The sequence below is a fragment of the Solanum stenotomum genome, chromosome 1 (genome assembly GCF_019186545.1).
Source record: "Solanum stenotomum isolate F172 chromosome 1, ASM1918654v1, whole genome shotgun sequence".
Taxonomy (NCBI): domain Eukaryota; kingdom Viridiplantae; phylum Streptophyta; class Magnoliopsida; order Solanales; family Solanaceae; genus Solanum; species Solanum stenotomum.
In genome coordinates, this window is record NC_064282.1 from 31,537,517 (window position 1) to 31,556,372 (window position 18,856).

Below are 18,856 nucleotides of genomic sequence, written 5' to 3' on the forward strand. Positions count from 1 at the left end.
TAAAACTAGACGTAGGGTTAAATATTAGTTTCATTATTGCAAAAATCTGAGGGATGCTGGTTAATCGTTGTGATGTTAATGATGAATGTTAGAGTTTGACAAGCATGAATTAAGATATGTTGGGCTTCTAGTTGAAATAAACTTTGAAATTGCGTATGAATTAGTAACACTAGTATGGCCTGTTGTGACCGACGAGGATCTTCTATGGACCGCATAAATCTCTACGATTCGTAGTTGCCCCTTATAGATTGTCTTAAATAATGTAGTAGCCTAAGTTAGGAACTATATGTTAACTTATGGTCCATTGTAATTTTTATGGACCGTCCTGGCAAACCGTAGTTCTAACTTCAGAAACTTAAAATTTTCCTTCTTTTCTACGATTGGTTCCTATGGCCCATAAGAACTTCTATGGTCGGTAGGAACTCACCCATAAGACCAAAAGTAGTGAAATTTCTATAATCTTTTTAGTAGTATTGTTTATTTTTCAGTTTTCTTTATTTCTTTTAGTATGTTTATGGTGCTAACAGGTCTTCCACAAGTACTATGCTACCGAAAGGTACTTCAAAGAGAGGGGACAAGTCCACCGTACCTTCGTACTGGGCTAGGACTAATTCCAAATATCAGTTGGTTAACAAAACCTCTGAGGATGAGCAGAGTGGCTCAGAATATGATCCAGGTGTTAGAGAGGCATCACCTAAAAAACTGCATACCATGCGACAACACACAAAATAATAAAAGGTGATTGTGGACCCGGTTGGCATGATCAAACCCCACAAAGATCAGTTCCCCTGTTTGAAGAGGGAGTTGAAGCCTCTAGCCAGGATGCTACATCACAAGTATGGTCGGCATGTGGCTCCCCATCCGAGTTAGGCTCCCGATCACAGTCTTGTTTAGAGTCTGATTCTTGCTCATCTAAGTTTGGAGAAGAGGAGGATGCACCACTTACTAGATCTTCTAAGCCAATACAAGTTGTTTGAGAGCCAAACCGGTGGTGTGTCACCTTATATATCACGAGTGACCCCAAGCTAACCCTGAGTCTGACTTATCATAAGCATACTGAAAATAATTAAGTAAAACATGAACTATGCGGAAGCTAAGTCAATATATATCTGAAGAGGAACAAGCCCAACTAGTCTCAATGTAAATATAACATAATCTATGAGTTTTAGTAAAGAATGAAACAACACTTAACAACTCTCGTGTTGAATCTACTACTATGTCTGAAAAGCCTTTACTGAAAATAGTTGCTGGGACAAGCCCCCAGCTAACTGTAACAAACTGAAAACTGAAAGTAAAGACAAAAAATGAAAGCATATCTATTGTCCTCAAAATATGAGGACTCACCACTGAAACTGCTGAATGCGGATCGAGAATCGATCTATGCATGATCTAGATGCTGATTACCTGAACCTATATCATGAAACAATGTGGCACAAAGTATGCGTCAATACTTAAAATGTACTGAGCATGTAGTATATAGATACAACGGTGAATAAAGTATGTAGGCTAAATAATACATAAGTGAGAAATGATATAATCTGAACAAAAATATAGATATCTACAGAAGTATAACTGAAAAGAATTGAACTGAATGTAATGAACAAGTACTAATCATGAAAGTAACATGCTGAACTGAATGCTGAAGTATATACTGAAAACCTGGTCAAATGTACTAAGGGTTTGATTGTGGGAGCTACTAATTACCGACATAAACCACATGAGATAAACATGGAGTCTGATATATAAACCCCATCGAGAGGACCCAATATACCTTGCCAGAGGTATAAAGGCATTATTGTGACCTGATCACTAATACTGATGCCCAACAAAGGGGACTTATGATCCTATGCGGGCACGTAGTTCTGAGATTTTGACGGTACGCTAAACCCTAGTCCAACTCGGTGCTAAGTCTACTCCCATATGAATATTCATGAAGCTAAAATGTACAAAATATGAATTGCTCAAAAGCTGATATGCTAACTGAAAATGTGACATTCGAAATGTGGAGCATGATTTTCTTTTTAACTGACCTTGAAAGTATGATTCATGAACTAAAAGAATTTACACAAACTAGGGTTCTGAGTTTTATACAAGTAATTATGCAAAGTTTCCAAGAAAACATACTATTTCGACTGAGGATACTACAACAACAAAAATCACCATGAATCTCCAAGGTTTTATAAACCCTAGGTCTAAACAAGGTATGAAGAATCAAAGAACTTACTAAATTCTAGGGACCTAGTCGATGAAAGGAACCCACTAGTGAAATTCCACATACCTGGTGACGAAATATACGGAGAAATCCTTTGGATTTCAGGGCTGAACTTTGAAGAACACGACTGCTTGTTCTTGAAAGAAACTGGCGCCTCTTTATCTTCTCTTCGTTCTAACTTGGATGAATTTTTGGAGAATAAGGGTTCTGGGTATGTCTGACTAGATTATTAGGCTTAAACTGAGTAAAGCGACGTAGTTTAGGCATCAAACAAAGTTTGTTTAAATTCCCAAAAGCATAGGGAAAAAGATAAAACGACCCTGACTTTAAGCTGACGAAAAGCCATCTCCTACGGGACTGAAAAACTATCGTTTGAGCTATAGACCTTCATCTAGGTCATGGTTTACTGCCCTACTCGACAGGGCTTCACTAAAACAAGCATAACATTTTACTCTAAGCTTGGATTTTAGCAAACTCGGTGATGCTAAAAATAAGATTCAATTATCTTTAATTTGATAAGTTATGGGCCACCTAATTCATTGTGTGCTAAAAAATATGACTGTTTGAAGTTGACCCAAAAGACATTTTTCTCTAACTATCTACTGACCCTCACCTACGGTCCTTAGGTCCAACCACAGACCGTATTGGTCGGCCGGGGTATGATCAGACACTCCTAGGCCTGGAACCCAATGACAAGACCCCACCTACGGTTCATGGGTCCATCGATGGACCATCGTTGTGAGCCGTCATACACTACTGGGACTTTACATTTGTTGGAAAACTTAACTCATCATCCATGACACCCACCTACGGAGTGTCGTCCCACCTACAACCCATGGGTTGTATTGTTAGTGCTAGCACTAGACTTTCTAAGAACCTAAAATTTCCATCTCTTTTAATTAGAGGTGTTACAATATATTCCCCTTGGGATCATTCATCCTCAAATGAAGGCTAAGAAAGTTGAGTGTGGAGGGAAGGAGTTGCAGTCCCTACCACTAAGTACTAGAAATTTATATCAATCTGAATTGAGTTCCATGATCATGCAAATGTGCTGAAATGCAAGGATAACTAAGGGAACAAGATACTGAGATTGAATTACACAAGAGTGAACTGAGAGATGGGAGAGGAAATATTACCTCAAGCTGAAACGGAATCAACAGTGAAGAGGTAAGGATACTTGGCATTCATGGCTGCTTCTGCTTCCCAAGTAACTCCCTCTACGGACTGACTCCTCCACAAAACTTTTACTTAAGTGACTTCCTTATTTCTCACCCTACGAACCTGACGGTCAAGAATTCCAACTGGCACCTCTTCATATGTGAGACTATCCTTCACATCCACACTCTTTAATGGTACTATCGATGCCGGATCACCCACACACTTCTTCAATAAGGAAATGTGAAAGACTGGATAAACCGCTGCTAGTTTTGCTGGCAACTCTAACTCATAGGCCACTTTACAAACCCTTTTCAAGATCTCGTAAGGACCTACATACCTAGGGTTGAGCTTCCCTTTCTTTCTAAACCTCATTACCCCCTTCACAGGTGACACTTTCAGGATAACCCAATTATCAATTTCAATCTCTAAGTCATTTCTCCTCACATCTGCATAGGACTTCTGACGACTCTGAGTTGTTCGTAGTTTATCTTTGATGAGTTAAACTTTATCTATAGCATCATGAACCGAATATGGCCCATTCTAGGCTGCTTCACCTACTTTAAACCAACCAATCGGGGACCTGCATATACGCTAATATAGTGTGTCATATGGGGCCATCTGAGTACTGGAATGGAAGCTATTATTATAGGCGAACTCTATGAGAGGTAGGTGATAATTCGAAATACCCTTAAAATTGATCACGCAAGCTCTCAACATGTCCTCTAAGGTTTGAATGGTACCCTCTGCCTGACCATCCGTTTGTGGATGAAATGCTGTACTGAGATTTACTTGAGTACCAAGACCTTTCTGAAATGATTTCCAGAAATGAGAGGTAAACTGAGGACCTCTATCTGAGATGATGGATAAGGGAATCCCATGCAACCTGACTATGTCATTGATGTAGAGTTTGGTGTAGTCCTCCGCTGAATCTGTAGTCATGACAACCAATAAGTGAGCGGACTTCGTGACTCTGTCCATTATCACCCAAATGGAATCATGTTGTCTGCGAGTACGAGGTAAAACTGTAATAAATTCTATGTTTATCACTTCCCACTTTCATGTTGGAATGTTAATCTCTTGAGTCATACCTCCTAGTTTCTGATGTTCATCCTTAACCTGTTGAAATTTAGGACACTTATCCACAAAGTCTACCTTGTCCCTCTTTATGTCGTTCTACCGAAAGACTTCCCGTAGATCACAGTACATCTTAGTGGAAACCTGGATGAATGGAATACCTAGACTTATGAGCTTTTCTAAGGATCTGCCACCTCAACTCATCCACATTAGGGACATATAAGTGACCATGGTAACAAAACACACCATTTCCCTCTTGGGAGAAAACCTCAACTTTCTACTGATGAACTGCACCTTTCAACTGAAGTAACATATGATCACTGTCCTATTTTTCCTTAAACTCTGCTACCAATGAAGATTCTGATCCATTTTGAACTATCAAACCACCATCTGATGTGTCTGTAAGGCAAACTCTTAAGCGAGCAAGCCAGTGATCATCTTTGGTAAACTCTTTCTTTTCTTCCTCAGCATGTGATACACTACCCATAGACAGTCTGATGAGACCATCCACCACTACATTGGCCTTACTCGGTTGGTAAAGCATATGCATGTCATAGTCTTTGAGGAATTCAAGCCATCTCCTTTGATGAAGATGCAACTCTTTATGGGTGAACACATACTAGAGGCCCTTATGATCTGTGAACACATCAACATGAACACCATACAAGTAGTGTCTCCAAATCTCTAGGGAAAATACTACGACTGCAAGTTTGAGGTCATGAATCAGGTAATTCTTTTAGTAGACCTTAAGCTGTCTAGAAGCATACACTATGACCTTACCTCGCTGCATCAACACACAACCTAGGCCAACCTTGGATGCATCACAATAAATTGCATAATCTTCTGAACCATCTGGTAGAGTTAAGACTGGAGCTATAGTCAACCTAGTCTTTAGTTCTAAGATGTTTTTCTTACATTCATCTGACCACTGAAACTTGACCTTTTCCTCTATCAACTTGGTAAATGGGGAATCTATGGATGAAAATCCTTCCATAAACCTTCTATAATAACCGGTCAAGCCCAAGAAACTTCTGATATCAGTTGTAGAGGTGGGTCTGGGCTAGTGTAGTACTGCCTTAATATTTTGAGATAACCATCTTTCTTTTTCAGGAACAACACTTGATCACCCCATGAAGAGATACTAGGTCTGATGAAGCCCTTATCTAGAAGGTATTTCAATTCCTTTTTCATTTCCTTAAGCTCGACTGAATCCACTCTGTAAGGAGGAATTGAAGTAAGGTGGGTATCTGGGAGGGGATCTATTCCGAAGTCGATTTCCCTTTCGGGAGAAACTCTGGGAAGATCTTCTAGGAGCAATTATGGAAACTCATTTACTAATGGGACTAACTCAAGAGTTGGGGTTTCAGATTTTGAATCCTTAACCTGAACGAGATGATAGACATACTCGTTGGAAATCATTTTCCTAGCATTAAGGTAAGAGATAAATCAACCTATAGGCACCGAGTTACTACCCTTCCACTCTAAGACTGACTCGTTTGGAAACTGAAACCGAGCGATCCACGTTCTACAACCGATTGAGGCATAACAAGAATGTAACCAATCCATGCCTAGAATGATATCTAAATCTACAATTTCTAACTCTACAAGATCTGTTGAGGGGAATTTTTGACAGATTGTGATGGGGCAATTTTTGTACACCCGTCTAGCTATAATTGGGTCACCAACTGGAGTAGAGACTAAGAAGGGTTCTCAGAGAGTTTCTGGTCTAACACCGAAGTTTACTGCTATATACAGAGTTACTAAAGATAGTGTAGCCCCTAGATCTAATAATGCATAAACATATAAATGAAAGACTCTCAACATACCAGTGACCACATTGGGAGAATCTTCTTGGTCCTAGTGAGCCTAAAGAGCATACAACCTATTTTGGCACTGACCACCACTTGTACCAGACGAAGCACCCCACTGAGTGGGGCAACCCACTGGAGCTGAAGTAGTAGACTGAGCCTTGCTACCTCTTTGTCCTTTCCTGGCAGAAGGGAAATCCTTTAACCTATGACCAGACTGACCGCATAAAAAACACCCCTCTGCCAACAAAACACTCACCTGAATGGTTCTTCCACACTTTGGGCAAGTTGGGAAATTCCTATTACCTGAAGTACTCCATTGAGACTTAGAGTCTAATGCCCTACCTTTCTAATCCTGTCGAAACCTGGGGGATGGAGCACTAGCTAATGAAAGTGTTGGGGCTGTAGACCTTTGCTGAAACTGTGAGCGATTTCAACTGCCTGACTTTTGCTGTGATTATTCATAATTTCCTGTTCTAGACTTTTTGTTATCCTTAGACATTTCCCTAAGTTTATCTCCCTCAACCTTCTGAACATGAGTCATTAGTTTGTATATATTTATATCGTCTAGAAGCATATAATTTCTGCACTCGGTCTTTACTAGATCAGACACCCCAAATAACAACTTACTGATTTGTGCCCTTGGATTGGAAACCATGTGTGGAGCATACCTAGAGAGCTGGGTGAACTTCAGGCCATACTTTTGGACCAACATTGAACCCTGCTTCAAGTTCATAAACTCTTGCGCCTTAGCTTCTCTCAACTCCCCTGGAAAGAACCTATCCAGAAGAGCTCTCATTACATAATCTCAAGTCACAGGAGCTGCATCTGCACCCCTGTTGTCTTTTCACTCAGTGAACCAGATATGAGCCACATCCTTAAGTTGGTAGGATTCCAGCTCCACCCTGTCATTTCCAGTCACCTGCATCACTTTTAGGATCTTCTTGACTTTATTAATGAAGTTGTGTGGACACTCACCAACCTTCGACCCTATAAATTCTAGTAGATTCATACGAACAAAGTCTCGAACCCTAGCTGCAGCTGATCCACCCGTGGTATTTGCAGGAACTGCGACATGTTAATTATTCTGATTGGCTACACACTAAGCCAAGAGCTAGACCACATTGTGAAATTCTGCATTCGTATCCTCATGGTTTGGGGCTAGAGGAACTGTGTTAGCATTGCGTGCATTAGCATTCCGCACGTTAGCTTTACGAGGATGAATGATATGAAACACATAACTACGAATTAGAAAGGAGAAGTTTGATTATACCACAAACACGATAAGAATAGCAAAGAAGGTGAAGTTTCCTTATAACACTTCGTAGACTCCCCCTGATAGGTGTGGCGAGCTTCACACTCATGAAAGGGACTCTTCTTAGTGCGGTTTTTAGACACCCTATTACTCTTGAACCTAGTACTTTGATACCAAGTTTTACACACTGCGAGGCTACCCCCTTGATGTAACACGGGGCCTAGGATCATTAATGACGCCAAGATAACCCTGAGTCTAGCATATCATAAGCATAGTGAAAAAAACAAAGTAAAACATGAACTATACAGAAGCTAAATCAATAAATATCTAAAGAGGAACATGCCCAATTAGTTTGAATATTAGTATAGCATAATATACGAGTTTTAGTGAAGATTGAAACTACACTTAACAGCTCTCGTGCTGAATCTACTACTATGTATGCAAAGCCTCTACTAAATTGAGTTGCTGGGACATGCCCCCAGCAAACTCTAACAAATTGAAACTAAAAGTAAAGAAAAAAAATGAAAACATGTCTATTGTCCTTGAAATATGAGGACTCACCACTGAAGTTGCTGAATGCAGAGCAAGAATCAATGTATGCGTGATCTGGTTACTGAGTACCTGAACCAACATCATGAAACGATGTAGCGCAAAGTATGCATCAGTACTTGGAATGTACAGAGCATGCAAGATATAGATACTACACTGAATAATGTATATAGGCTGAACAATACATAAAAGAGCAATGATATAATCTGAACAAAAATATAGATATGTACTAAAGTATAACTAAAAAGAACTGAATTGAATGCAATGACCAAGTACTAATCATGAAAGTAACATGCTGAACTAAATGCTGAAGTATATACTGAAAACCTGGTCAAATGCACTAAGAGTCTGATTGTGGGAGCTACTACTAACTGACATACACCACGTGAGCTAAACGTGGAGTTTGATGTATACTCCGCATTGAGAGGACCCAATAAACCTGCCAAGGGTATAAATGTATGACTGTGGCATGATTACTAATATTGATGCCCAACACAGGGGACTTATAATCATGCGCGGACACGTAGTTCTAGGACTTTACAGGTACGCTGAACCCTAGTCCAACCCGGTGCTAAGTCTACTCCCATCTGAATATTCGTGAAGCTAAAATGCACTAAATAAGAATAGCTCAAAAACTGATATGCTAACTGAGAATGCAACATTTATATACTAAGAATGTGTCATTTGAAATATAGAGCATGGTTTTTTGTTTAACTGACCTAGCAAGTATAATTCATGAACTAAGAGAGTTTATACAAACTAGGTGATTTCACGTATCAGGATACTTCATCCAATACTAAGTCCCAACGATCGTTCAATAGTAATATAACCCAACTAAGTGAGTTGGGGTTGAGTCCCAAGAGAGTAGTTTTTCCTTTAAATTCGAAGATGAAGTTGTAACAACAATCTCTTCAATGAAACACTTGTTACACCTTTATGGTTTGAGTTTCAAATGTCTAATTTCACTCCAATTTCACGAACCAACATGAAATAAATAAATAGTAAAGTAGAACTTGGGAATTGACAAGCCAATTGTCGAATTTTACTTTAGCGAGTGAATGTTAATGCTCACAATAGGGTAATTTGTTGTGGGTAGGTCAGGCCATATATAAGATAACTTTCTTTCGAACAATTACCTTTTTTATGTTGAATTCTCTTGAACTTCAAAACTAATCGGAAGATGCCCAGCCCTTTATCCTCATCAAATGGAAGATGTCCATCCCTTTATCCTCATCAAATCCATTCTCTCGAGCTGGATTCAAAGGATAGGTTCCTTGTTTTACTCTCTCAAGCTGAAATCTAGGTAACCAACTACTAAGGATACTAAGTTTTCTACCTTGGTTCTATGCCTCTCTCTCGAGCAAGCTCACAACACTAAACTTGTTATACTAAATATGCAAAACAACTTCAAAATACATCAACAACTCAGACCCACTTCAAATTAACCCCATTATTTGCAATTCAACAATACCCACTTAGCAAAACTCAACAATTTGCTTCATAGTCAAAACCCCAAGAGAAGGGTTTTAGCGACTCATATCGAAAATAAAAAAATAAACATCCATCCTCACTCCCATAGTTGAGTACAAAATGAGAATTATATGAGGAAATTAACTAAAAATCTTCTCTATTACAAAATCTCTAAGAAAATCTTCCTAAAATCACCAGGGAAAGAATTTGGTAGTGTTTACTCTCTAAGTAATTTCTTCCTCTCGTTTCTAAATGAATCTCTCTCTCTGGCCAAAACTAATTTAAACAAGTCTGATGTGTCACTGTTTAAGACCACTCAGCTAGGTACGTCGGGTGTCACCGACAGATCGGTGACTCACCGATTGTTCTTCATCTCGCCTTCATTTTTCACTTCTTCTTGGTCTGGCTACTGTAACCATAGGCAATCTAGGTCAGGATCGCTGAATAACTCCGTGACTCACCCTTTTTCCTTTTATCTCGCCCATAAACACTTTCTTGAATCTTCTTTAGCACTTTTGGTGACTTGGTTGTCTTTCGCCAAATAGATCGGCGGCACGCCGAATGGAATTGCTACTCACCTAATTTACCCCTATTTTAGCTCCAGCATTCTGTAACTTTAGGCTTTATCTTGGAAATTTGGCGATTTACCGAATGACATCAACGATCATCAGGTCTTCATTTCTTCATTCCTTTAGCTTGTTTTGTTCCTTTTTTCTCAATAGTGTCCATGCATCGTTCCTAAATCGAAATACCTGAAGTTCAAGGGTTTACATCATTCATTGGCACAAAACATGCTTTTGAGGACACTAAATCTATTAGAATAAAGCCCTAAATGAGTCTAATTCATGGACTCATCACTAGGGTTCTGAGTTTTATACAAGGAATTATGAAAAGTTTCCAAGAAAACATACTATTTCGACTAAGGATACTAAAGCAACAAAAATCACCATGAATGTCAGAGGTTTTATAAACACTAGGTCTAAACAAGCTATGAAGAATCAAAAAACTAATTGAATTTTAGGGACCTAGTGGATGAAAGGAACCCACTAGTGAAATCCAACATACTTGGTGTTGAAATCTACGGAGAAATCCTTTCGATTTGGGGTTGAACTTTGAAGAACACTACTGCTTGTTCTTGAAAGAAACTAGCGCCTATTTTTCTTCTCTTTATTTAAACTTGGATGAATTTTTTTAGGATGAGGGTTCTGGGTATGTCTGACTAGATTATTAGGCTTAGACTGAGAAAATCGACGTAGATTAGGCATGAAATGACGTAGTATAAGTGCCCAAAGCATAGGGGAAAAGACAAAAATGACCCTACTTAAAGCTGACGAAGTGCCATCTACTATAGGACTGATGGAACGTCGTTTGAACTATAGGCTGTCATCTGGGTCGTTGTTTGCTGCCCTTCTAGACAAGCCTTCACTAAAACAAGTATAACTTTTACTCCTACCTTTGATTTTAGGAAACTTGGTGGTGTTGGAAAGAGGATTTAATTATATTTAATTTGGTAGCGCTTGGGCCACGTAATCCATTTTGTGCTAAAAGATATGGCCATTTGAAGTTGACCCAAAAAGCCATTTTGCTCTAACTAGCTGCTGATCGTCGGCCATAACTACGGTCCGTAGGTCCAACCACGGACCGTACTAGTTGGCCGTGGGTGGATCAAGATTCTTAGGTCTGGAACCCAACGATGGGAGCCCACCTACGGTTCGTGGGTCCATCGATGAACCATCATTGTGAGTCATCATACGCTACTAGACTTTACGTTTGTTGGAAAACTTAACTCACCATCCATGACACCCACTTACAGACCGTCATCCTACCTACGACCAGTGGGTTGTGTAGTCAGTGTTGGCACCAGACTTTCTAAAAACCTAAAATTTCCATCTTCTTAATCTGAGGTTTTACAACCGAAGAGCCACGAGTATCCACAAGAGTCTTCACACTGCCTTAGCCATACATGAACTATTCAAGAGGCACAAGTGTGACTGGATGACTGACCCATCGGGAAAATATAGTGCCATCGTGGTTCAAGAGTTTTATGCCTTGTATGCAACAACAGTGAAGAATGGCTTACATTTGACTGCCAAAGAGCTTTCCCAGCCCTCACTTCTTACCACTTTGGTATGGGACATTACCATAGACTTGTCTGAGTGCACTGTCTGTCGTTTTATTTACGGCCCATCACATGAGCAGTCTATCTTTATGGTGGAGTTTGACTACCGGAGGCAATTAGTCTGGAACATGGAAACCATGAGAGATGCAAAACTGAAAGATGACTTGTTGAGATAGGTAGCCGACTATATATATTATTAGGGTGTTGATGCTGAGTGGGTTCGTGATTTCTCAGCCTCTATCAAGAAGGCTTACCTAATTGTTGCAAAGTTTTGGTGGTCCATTATCCGTGCTAAACTATCTCCTACTATGGTAGACAATCAGTTGACATTGGACCAGGATGTGATGGTGGCATGCATGATGGCTGGGTATGAGATTGACTTTGCTGCATCCTGATTGCTCAGATCCACGAGAGGGCATTCTAGAAGACTATTACTCTTCTGTTCCCGTGCCTCATCTTTTGCATATGCATAGAGGCTATTGTCCCGACGATTATGGTTAATGCATTGATTGAGGTCACCAAGAACATGGATATCAGTCTGATTTGCGATGAGTTCAACCCAATTGAATTTAGATAAGACATCCAGTTTGATAAGTCGACTATGAATAAAGTACCCGCACAAGATCAGCCCAGGGAGGGATATATTTTAGCTGCCATTACTGAGCCTATGAGACTACTTCTCCATCTACATTTGCATTGGTAATAGCACACCACGTGCTTCTACTACATTAGGTCTCTTGGCTTTTGCTAGTTGCCAAATATCAGTGGTTAGAGACTTAGATGGCGCTGTTGGTGCATCACTTTTGACCTTGGGTTCGGACAGTTGTTGATGAGTCAGAGAAGAAGATGAAAGTTGTCGAAGAGTAGTAGACATGGGATACTTAGTGAAGGATAGACGCATTTGAGATACAAATGTTATCCCAGTCCTAGACTATGCTGAGTGCAGATCTTGAGGACTTCGAGACTGAGTTGAATATACTCTGTACTGATGTCGATGCACTGGGTACCACATATACCATCGCGCCACCTAGTTCTTCACCCATGAAGGTTGGAGAGAAGGTCTTATTGTCTTTATTTGGTTAGGCAAACACTTTTCGTGTGGCTGGGAAGGGCACACACACTGAGGCCGGTATTGGTAAAGGTGTTGAGGATCGCAATAGAAAGGAAGAGCGGTGTTCAATTGAGAGGGATTAGTGAAAGTCTAGAGTTGATGAGGAGATGAGATTGGAGAGAGTCTAGCAGCAGGTAGCTAGAGCATCGGGATTGGGGAGCACTACTGATGTGCCCCTTATATTATTCAAAAGCACGTTACTGATGGTGTCCCATATACTACTACAAAGGCACACATTGATGCATTAGGGTCCCCACCGGTGGACCCACATGTCTCTCTCTAGTTCTTCATCGCTTAGGCACCAAAAATTTGTCTTTACCTTCTATTCTTAATTCTTTTTGTGCATTGGGGAATTGCATGATATTTTATTTGCAGGTGGGGTGAATCAGTTAAAAAGTTTATATGGTGAAGTCTGAATAGCGAAAACCTTGGATTATAGCTTGTGGTTTTCTTGCCTGTGTTCTTTTTCCCTAAGGACTATTTAATTTATGTTGAATCAACACTTTTAGGATGTTCATTGTAAGAGTAGACTAGAAACCAAAGCATGATGACAATATTGCATGAAATTGATATCCCTCCAAATTTTTATGTTTGTGTTGTATCTGTATGATTTATAAGTCAATTGTGTAGGATCTTCGTATGAAATGATAGGAACTGATAGGATAACATGACTTAAGGTGACGCATGAACCAGATACAATTATAGTTTGATAGTGAAATGATGTGCCATGTGTGTGTGAGATTATTTGTTCATTCATACAATATATATCAATCTAGAACCTACCGTTAGTCTTGGTAGGATGATTTAACTGTTAATTAGGAAAGGATCATAGGCCATAGTTGAAATTGAGTCCTATAAGCCTAAAAACAATCAACCAAATGAAAATGCTCCCATTGATCCAAATTGTTAAGCCTAAATTAAACTAATCTTTCAATTTACCCAATTCACCTTTCCCGTCATGATTGTTAACCTTTGTTTTACCCCTAGTCCCTCCTTGGACATTGTGCACCTCAACTTAGGCTAAAAGCCTAAGTTAAGGGTGGATGCTATAGAGGAAAGAAAGAAAAGAAAGGGGTATGAAAATAGTTTTGTATTGAGAAAAGAAAAATGATTAAGATGGTGTGGCTGCAGACAGAGAATATGAAGATAAAAGAATGAAAACCTAAAAAAAACTTGAAACGAAAAAGAAAAGCAAGTCAAAAGCCACACCTGAGCATCAATGAAAAATGAGGAGAAAAGAAAATAAAAGTGCAACACAAATTGGTTGTTAAAAAAAGGAAAATAGCCATCGTAATGTAAATGAGGGTAGAAAAGTCACTTAAAATCTAAATACACCATACCTGACCTTGTGCCTACGTTACAGGCTAATAAAGTCCTATAGTTATCTTAATTTGACGTTTTGAGAGTCTAACTACATAAAATAAGGGCAAGCCTATGGTATTGGGCATATATTGTATTCAATTCAATTGTGAGAGTGAGAATATACTAAGTACATGGACTTGAAATATATATCAAAATTTGTGCTAACAAAGGGGTTTCTTTGCGGTAAGGGTACAAGCTACATTGTTGAAAAATTGGTATCTTTGTAATTGTTATATATGTATGTGATTGTATCTATATGTATGTCTATGTCATGAATTGATCCAAATGTGTTGACTTATTGTTGAACTTAATGATTTCAATGTGCTGAAAAATGAAAATTGAGGATGAATAATTGGGAAAATTTTCATGTGATTGCTTGAGTTTTAGGATTGCTTTTGCATCATGTCGTTTTATGTTAGTAGTGTCACTTGAGGACAAGCAATGACTTTAGTTTGAGGTTTTTGATGTATCGTGTATTTACGGTACTTATAATGCATTAAACTTGGAATTTTGCATGTGTCTTAAGCATTTGTTAGTAGATTTGATTTTACTTGTATTTTGTAGGAAGATAACTTTTTGAACAGTCAGATAAAATAGGTTGAAACAACAGCTTTATGAGGATTGATGATTTCACCTATGAGCCGTAGATTTTTCTATGATCAGTAGGCATGAGTTATAGTAGGCATGAGTTACAGAAGGCAGTCATGTGTTTTGAAGCTAAGTGTTGGGCAATAAAGAGGACTGCAGGTCATAAGAATTTCTACGAGCCGTGCGTCTTAGTCGTAGAAAATATCATAGAATTTGAGTCCAAGTACTTGAAAAAAGATGCCAGGATGGGTCGTACAAAGTTTTACCAGTCGTAGAACATACCCGTAGAGAAGTACATACGTTAAAATTGAAGATGGTGTTTGACGAAAGGTTTCTATCAACTGTAGGTATTCCTCCGATTCTTAAGACTAAATCGTGGAAGTGACTGTCGAGCCTAGATTTTCCTATATTTCCTTTTCCTAGTTTATTTAGGATTAGATGTTTATAAATAGTCATTTTATTTCTCGTTTTTGGATGTTAAATAATTGGATACATTGTTTTTGTCTTAAGAATTAGAGCCTGTTTGGATTGGCTTAAAAAAGTAGCTTCTAAGTCAAAAATAAAAAGTCAAACTTAAAAGACTTTTAAGTCAAAAAATAAAAAGTAGAGGAGACCTACGTTTGGTTTTTGACTTACTTTAAGTCATTTTTGACCTTGTCAGGCACTTTGTAACTTATTTTTAGTCATTTTTGAATTATTTTAAGTTATTTTGTTATATTTGCCAACCCTTCCAAAAAGTCAAAAACTGACTTAAAAATAGGTTTGACCAACTTTTAAGTCAATCCAAACACCCCTCTTAATTTGGAAAACACCTTTCCATTCAATTGTTGAAGCTTCGAACTAGGGTTTTGGGAACCATGGTGAATTAACAAAGTAGACCTACTTACTAGTAATTCTTAGATAGTGTTTATGCATGCATTGATAATCTCTTTGTGTTAATTGTTTTTTAACAAGGGCTTGTGTTAGAACTCACCTTATTCCTACTTGCCCGACCAAGGAAGTAGTGAATGGGAAAAAGGATTAAACAACGGAGATTTGGTGACTACAACCGACATCTAATAGCTTGAACCACCTTTGTGAGAGCTAATTTGGGGTCAAGGTGAAGCACCTTGGGCTTTAAAAAGGTAAAAATGAGTTAACGGGCAAGTACACAAGCCTAGAATAGTCGAGAGACCCTTTACGAGACCGTAAACGATCTATTTAGTGCACCACTGGCGGTTTAAGTCAAGTGGACTGGTCGTTTGGGACTGCCAAAGACTTAAAGTCACATGGACCGCTCCCTAAACGACTATTATAAGGATGGACAAGCCATTTAGTGAAGGTTTCCAGCCGTCCAAGGCTGCCTAGATTATTGAGTCACCTAGATGGAACCCTAATCGGGCATTGAAGCTTTGTACAGTCTGCTTAGGGGTCCATCTAGGGTCACACGTCAGTTATTCAGTTAGTGTTATTTTAATCTTTCCCCTATATGTTTAACACCTGAGCTATGTCATTTTAACCTCTATTTCAAGACATATTTCAGTGATTTAAGTCCTTAACTACCCATTCTAAATTATTCACCTAATTCATAAATTTCCCTCCTAGATCTCACACAAAATCCTCTCTAAGCCTACGTAAGAAGAAGCTAGGGTTTTACTTCAAGATTATCAATCCACTATAACTTTTAGGCATTTATCACTAAGGTATGTTAGTTTTACCCTATGGTGTTCGTTTGTCCACATGGTTCCTAAAATCTTTAAGTTTTACAAGTTAGATTCTCAAATTCAAAGTTAGGGTTTTATTCAATCTTTGTGGGTTCTTTTCAATTATGATTCGTTTACTTGTTTTCTATCCTATAATGCATGAATTAAAAATATTTAGATGATTTTGAGTTTAATTCATATGAACTCATGTATAATCCATGATTTTTAGACAATGAACACATAATGACGCTTATGAACTATGAAAGATAAATTTATGAAGATATGCATGTTTTAATGAAGTTGATGTAAACGATTTGAGAATGCTTTGAGAGTAAAATATCAATGTTGTTGTGAAATATTTTCTCACATACTTCTAAGAACATGATTTTGAAAGATTTTCTCACATAAGGATTCATATGGTTGAAAGATTTTCTCACCTATGTTGAATCAAGTTAAGGAGCTATTCTAAATAACTTTAGCTTCAATTAGTTGCTGAATTGTGACTTTCCATGGATGATGAAAAAAATATGATTAAAGGCTATTATGTGGGATTTTTTCTTAGTACCTAGACGATATAGATGGAGGCTCTCCCGTTAGTAGAGGTCAGGTCTCTAGTAGCAATCTCCTTGTCCCTAACTATGTGCCACCATAGGATGTTTTCTCCGATAGACATTACCTAGTGGATCCACTTTAGCTAAGACTCATGGTTCTTACCCTGGAAGGTAAGGACATCTCTTTTCGGTGTGGGATACACACTGGAATACATGTGATAGATCACATAATCTATGTTGGTTACATGGTAAACTTCCCATAATAATGAACTAAGTTTACTTCTAATATTTCTAACAGGTGTTTTAAAGATGTTAACTTTGCATTGACCATGATTATGGCTTATGTTTTCTATCTTTTTATCTCATGATTTAGCTTGGGCATTGAATGTAATGTAATTTCCTTTTAGAATGATTTCATAACTCTTATGCATTGCTACCATACTTGGTGCATTCCATGTACTAATGCATACTTGTGTTTATATTGTTTCACTAATGTAGGGTCTGAAGCTCCTACCCCTCACACTCGTGGCTAGTTGGTTTTTTGGCACTCAAGGATTGGTGAGTCTTCATGTTCTGAGGACTGAGACACTTTTATTACTTTCTTTATTTTAGTTTCAGACTTTGTGTGTGATGTATGAGTTATGTACCAATCACTTTCCTTACGATGTAATAGATGGCTTGTTGAAGCTTATTTTAAACTACAGCTTTTTCAAACTCTTCTATGGTATAATACTGGTCTTTGAAATATTTATTTCTATTATCTTGTATGATATATGCTAAGTGGCTTGTGTAGGCCCTTCTGAGGTTCTATATGCCATGTTACACCTAAGGTATACTTTGGGTCATCAAAAACACGATATTCATAGCCCAAGGTTTAGAAAGGTCCTAAAATGTATCACCAGTAACTTCACGTAGAGTCTTGTTCATGAGTGTGAAACGTGCCACATTTATGAATGAGAGCCTACAAGATGTTTAGGAAATTATACTTCTTTAATTATTCGAAAGTCGTGCAATAGAGTGTAAATCTATATGTCTCTGTCCTAATATTTAAATGATACTTTTCAGGATATAGCTCCTTGAAGAGATTACTAAGAAGGAATGCGGGTGAATGAAGAACAAGAAGTTCATCAAGTTTCAGTTGACCATTTTGTTGAATAAGTGACTAATGCATAGTTTTAGGCCGCTTTTCAAGTATTGGCTCAAGCTATGACAACTCAATCCAATAGGGAGGTTATGGACCCCAGAACCCAAATGTGGATACGACGGCAACTTGATAGAGGGATTTCAGTAGCATGAATTCCACGGAGTTTCATGGTTCCAAGGTTGAGAATGACCCTTAAGAGTTCATTGAGGAGGCATACAAGTTTTTGATGATCATGAGAGTGACGCCGATGGAAATGGTGGAATTGGACACTTTTAACTTAATGGTGTTGCTCAAGTTGGTTTGAAGAATGGAAGGAAGAGAGGGCAATTGATACAAGTCCTCTTGATCTGGAAAAGTTTAAGGCTGCTTTCTCGTTGAGATGCATGAGGCAAAAGTACTTGAATTCAACATTCTTCACCAAGGAAATATGAGTATTAAAGAATATGCTTTTAAATTTACACACTTGTCCAAATATGCTCCTTCTATGGTTGCTGACTCTAGGGCAAGGATGAGTAAGTTTGTTTCGGGTGTGTCCGAAATGGTGGTTAAGGAATGTTTACCGCCATGCTCATAAAGGAAATATATATTTATCTCCTAATGACACATGCTGAACAAATTAAAGAGGAGAAGCTTAAAGAAAGTACTAAGGAGACAAAGAGGGCAAAGACCGGTGATGGTGACTTTTCACATTGGAGGTCCGATAGACATGGTCATTCTAAATTGTGACAAAGTTCTCCGGACAAGGTTTTGTCTAATTGTTTAGTTCCAAAGTT